The sequence below is a fragment of the Schistocerca serialis genome, unplaced genomic scaffold (assembly GCF_023864345.2).
Source record: "Schistocerca serialis cubense isolate TAMUIC-IGC-003099 unplaced genomic scaffold, iqSchSeri2.2 HiC_scaffold_1110, whole genome shotgun sequence".
Lineage (NCBI taxonomy): Eukaryota > Metazoa > Arthropoda > Insecta > Orthoptera > Acrididae > Schistocerca > Schistocerca serialis.
Genome location: NW_026047305.1, coordinates 22,501 through 27,500, shown reverse-complemented (window position 1 = coordinate 27,500; position 5,000 = coordinate 22,501). Strand labels below are relative to the sequence as shown.

Here is a 5,000-nt window from a genome sequence, read left to right as displayed (position 1 = left end):
AAAACAGTATCGCCATCTATGAAAATACGGCGAAACCACATGCAATACCTCCATCTATGCGAATCTGACAACACTACGTCCGCCATGTCGAGCGCACCACAAAACACAGCGCCATCTGTAGGTCTCCCGCGGCATGACGTCCTGCAACGACGATACCGCCATCTATGAGACGCCAAGCCGACTAAGACAGCGATGGGCCCACAGTGCCCATCTTTCGACCCCACCCACAAAGCCTGCGTCCTCTGTCGACCACAGCACCCCAACGCCAGCGCCTCTGCCGCACGAAATCGTCGACCGGCAATCACTCCACCGGCGCCCCACCCTAACCGCCCAACTCGCAACTCCAGCGGATGAACGGCGGACTTTTCCCGCAGTCGCAATGTGCAATCCACCCCTATAACTTGCGTTTCATGAAGAGTTATGTCCAATATGCGACATTCCCGCTGTCCCTATACATGAGCTGCGAGCTGTACCAGTTACGAGCTAGAGACGCGATCGCGTTGCTCTCTGTACGAATGCCGATGCTGAGCGGTCAGCTAGGAGGCGCTCCATCCATGTCGGTACCGGTGGGCGTTGCACTCGCAGTCGCAAAAACGTACGGCAAGTATATTACTCGGAAGAGTTTATGACAGTCCAAGCCCCCCTGCGTGGGGAGCGTCTTTCTAGGCCATGACCCACCGGAAGGGCGCAGCGTCCCCCACCCCAGACATGTGACGTCACACTATCGGTATTGACGACTCGACTCATTGCTTATAATCATTTGCCATACACCGGTGGAAGCTGCCGAGACGAGTAGCTACATAGCGCGCTCGCCGTGTCACTAATGTACAGAGATACAACAGTTTCGACTGGAACCGGATTAAACGTATACACGGCGCTGATTAGTAATACATAGACCCATCAGAATACAGATAATATATACAACTGTCCGTATACATGCTGAAAGACTCTGCTCACAATCACAACCACACGGCAGCCACACACTCTTATCACGCACTACTCTCCGCCTGTAACACGCACACAGACAATATGTAAGCACCAGCATGGAACAACACCCAGTGCATCCTCTCCGCCACATGAGACAATCCACACTGTCATAACCAGACTGGGAGGTCCACTCAGAAAACGGAATATCCCACCCCCCCGACAACCACCATTGCTCAGCTAAGCCACCAACACCCACACATGTCCTACACAGGGGTGCACCCAACATCACAATACTGCCTCCTCTCACAGCACACAAACAATGGCAGGAATGAAAGACACAGGTCTGCCACAAGCATGGAATCGGAGCGCCGCCTGTCATGAGCCAAAGGTGCATCCTGACGTGGCAAATCAGATGATGCCGCAGGCATCCACTTACTATAATCACAATCAACAAACCGACCGGCCGCCCCCCCCCCCCCCCCCCCATTACACCTTTCCATACAACAATGTGTACCTTAACCTAAACTATACTGTACCTTAACCTAAACTATACTGTACCTTAACCTAAACTATACTGTACCTTAACCTAAACTATACTGTACCTTAACCTAAACTATACTGTACCTTAACCTAAACTATACTGTACCTTAACCTAAACTATACTGTACCTTAACCTAACCTATACGGTACCTCAACCTAACCTATATTGTGCCTCAACCTAACCTATGTTGCGCCTTAACCTAACCTATGTTGCGCCTTAACCTAACCTATGTTGCGCCTTAACCTAACCTATGTTGCGCCTTAACCTAACCTATGTTGCGCCTTAACCTAACCTATGTTGCGCCTTAACCTAACCTATGTTGCGCCTTAACCTAACCTATGTTGCGCCTTAACCTAACCTATGTTGCGCCTTAACCTAACCTATGTTGCGCCTTAACCTAACCTATGTTGCGCCTTAACCTAACCTATGTTGCGCCTTAACCTAACCTATGTTGCGCCTTAACCTAACCTATGTTGCGCCTTAACCTAACCTATGTTGCGCCTTAACCTAACCTATGTTGCGCCTTAACCTAACCTATGTTGCGCCTTAACCTAACCTATGTTGCGCCTTAACCTAACCTATGTTGCGCCTTAACCTAACCTATGTTGCGCCTTAACCTAACCTATGTTGCGCCTTAACCCAACCTATGTTGCGCCTTAACCCAACCTATGTTGCGCCTTAACCCAACCTATGTTGCGCCTTAACCCAACCTATGTTGCGCCTTAACCCAACCTATGTTGCGCCTTAACCCAACCTATGTTGCGCCTTAACCCAACCTATGTTGCGCCTTAACCCAACCTATGTTGCGCCTTAACCCAACCTATGTTGCGCCTTAACCCAACCTATGTTGCGCCTTAACCCAACCTATGTTGGGCCTTAACCCAACCTATGTTGGGCCTTAACCCAACCTATGTTGGGCCTTAACCCAACACACGTTGGGCCTTAACCCAACACACGTTGGGCCTTAACCCAACACACGTTGGGCCTTAACCCAACACACGTTGGGCCTTAACCCAACACACGTTGGGCCTTAACCCAACACACGTTGGGCCTTAACCCAACACACGTTGGGCCTTAACCCAACACACGTTGGGCCTTAACCCAACACACGTTGGGCCTTAACCCAACACACGTTGGGCCTTAACCCAACACACGTTGGGCCTTAACCCAACACACGTTGGGCCTTAACCCAACACACGTTGGGCCTTAACCCAACACACGTTGGGCCTTAACCCAACACACGTTGGGCCTTAACCTGCTCTGTAATTGTCATACGACGCGTTAAATTAGTGTAGTGTTGCCTAACTGCAACCCCCGCAATATAGTTTGCTACTCGCACTGCCCGGTCCCCAGTGTATCGCTTCATGTTAAACACCTTGCAGCTATACACTGTAATGTGGATGGCAGCAGGACGTACATGCTCAATGCCCTTTGCAGTTGTTCATTGGCATTTGCAGTTGTTCATTGGCATTCGCATGGCGAAGCACTTAGCCTACGCTGTGGTACGGCCTGTGTCAACTGTCCGCTGATGTTGTACGTCCAAATCACACACTGTACTGCACATTGGTCCTCATGTACTGAATGATACATCGTGGTACATGTGACCGTACAACGACTGCGCCAACAACGGCGAACCATGCGGTCCAAATGTTGTGCACTCAGCTACGTGTCGTCTCCCTATAAGAGCTGGATTGCAGTGTGGTATGCCCTGGATGGCGATCAGCATGAGCCGTCTGTTGATGTAGTGGCGCGTGTTGTCAGACGTAGTCGTCTCTTCTCACACACCGTGATAGCATGGTGCACTGCGTTCCACATCTGCGACATGCGACAGAGGCCGGTTGACAGTCGTTCGCGCAATGGACATCGCATACGTACGGGGGCCACCTTCCACGTGTTCGCGAAGCGTGCACATGTTGTTGCGTGTATGTGGGCAGACATAGTGTGTCGTGACACCTGACACAGGCATGCAACAATCGTTGAATTTGCAAATGGCGATGGACGCCTACGTTTGCTGGTGACGTTACGCAAATGAACAACTGGTAAACCGTTGTGGTGCGGTTGTTCTCGCTAGAGGTGAATCAGTGATGGCGACGATCGGTTGAGCTACCAACCGGTTGTTCCAGCGATACCCACCATGCCCACGAACGTGAATGGCATCTGGGTGTGAAGCGATACGCGGCGGTGGCTGGGTGGGACCGTCCCCGGCCGGTGAGGGGGGGCCTCCCGGCGTGCTGGCCGCGCGGTGCGTGGGCGCACGCGCTACAGCCGGCTGGTGGGGGCGGCCAGTGGCAGGCGCGCCGGCCGACGGAGGCGGCAGGCGGCGCAGCTGCGCGCCGGCGCACCCTGCACGCGGCGCCGTGCGGCCAAAGTAGGTCCTCACGGGCCCGGTGCGAAGCGCGGTGGACATCTGCAGTGTGCTGGTCCGATTGAGGACTGTGTGCGCTGAGGATGCGCCGCCGCCCGGCGCTCGGCGCCGCGACGCCGTCTGCTGCTCGGTCGCCTCTGCGGTTCTCGCAGGTGGTTTGTATCGCAGCTGTGCGGACGTGTTGGCGCGTGCGCTGTGCTGGGAGAGTTCGCTTCGGCACCCAAGTGGGGCTTTTGTCCTTCTGTGGCGCTGGCGTTGGAGCTGCCGGTCACCGTAGGTGGCGCGTGTTGTCTCCCGCCGGCAATGCCACGACAGCACGCTCCCGGGCCTCTGTCGGCAGCGGCAAGCTCAGTTGGGAGCACGGGTGGTCGCACCTAAAGCGTCTACTCGCCAAACCCCGGGCGATTGCGCCTCTCTCGAACCCGACCAAGTACTTAGGACGGCGCTGCGCGCCGCCGGGACCTGAGAGGGTTTCGAGGTGTATGGTGCAGGGGAGCTCAGCCTCCTCCTGTTTGCAGAATAATTGAGCGGACGCTTGCGTGTTCGCGCGGGCCCCCGGGACACACTCCCGGGCGGCCGGCTGCTCAGCTCTAGTTGACGCAGCTCCCTGGTTGATCCTGCCAGTAGTCATATGCTTGTCTCAAAGATTAAGCCATGCATGTCTCAGTACAAGCCGCATTAAGGTGAAACCGCGAATGGCTCATTAAATCAGTTATGGTTCCTTAGATCGTACCCACGTTACTTGGATAACTGTGGTAATTCTAGAGCTAATACATGCAAACAGAGTCCCGACCAGAGATGGAAGGGACGCTTTTATTAGATCAAAACCAATCGGTCGGCTCGTCCGGTCCGTTTGCCTTGGTGACTCTGAATAACTTTGGGCTGATCGCACGGTCCTCGTACCGGCGACGCATCTTTCAAATGTCTGCCTTATCAACTGTCGATGGTAGGTTCTGCGCCTACCATGGTTGTAACGGGTAACGGGGAATCAGGGTTCGATTCCGGAGAGGGAGCCTGAGAAACGGCTACCACATCCAAGGAAGGCAGCAGGCGCGCAAATTACCCACTCCCGGCACGGGGAGGTAGTGACGAAAAATAACGATACGGGACTCATCCGAGGCCCCGTAATCGGAATGAGTACACTTTAAATCCTTTAACGAGTATCTA

General features: G+C 53.9%; 1 non-coding gene across 1 annotated transcript in view; it reads left to right on the top strand.

The window, feature by feature from the left end:
- The first annotated feature begins 4,437 nt into the window (after positions 1–4,437).
- LOC126431770 (small subunit ribosomal RNA) overlaps positions 4,438–5,000 on the top strand; it is a 1,910-nt gene continuing 1,347 nt past the window's right edge. Inside the window, exon 1 of the ribosomal RNA XR_007577736.1 lies at positions 4,438–5,000. This exon is cut by the window's right edge and continues 1,347 nt beyond it. This is a non-coding gene — a ribosomal RNA (small subunit ribosomal RNA).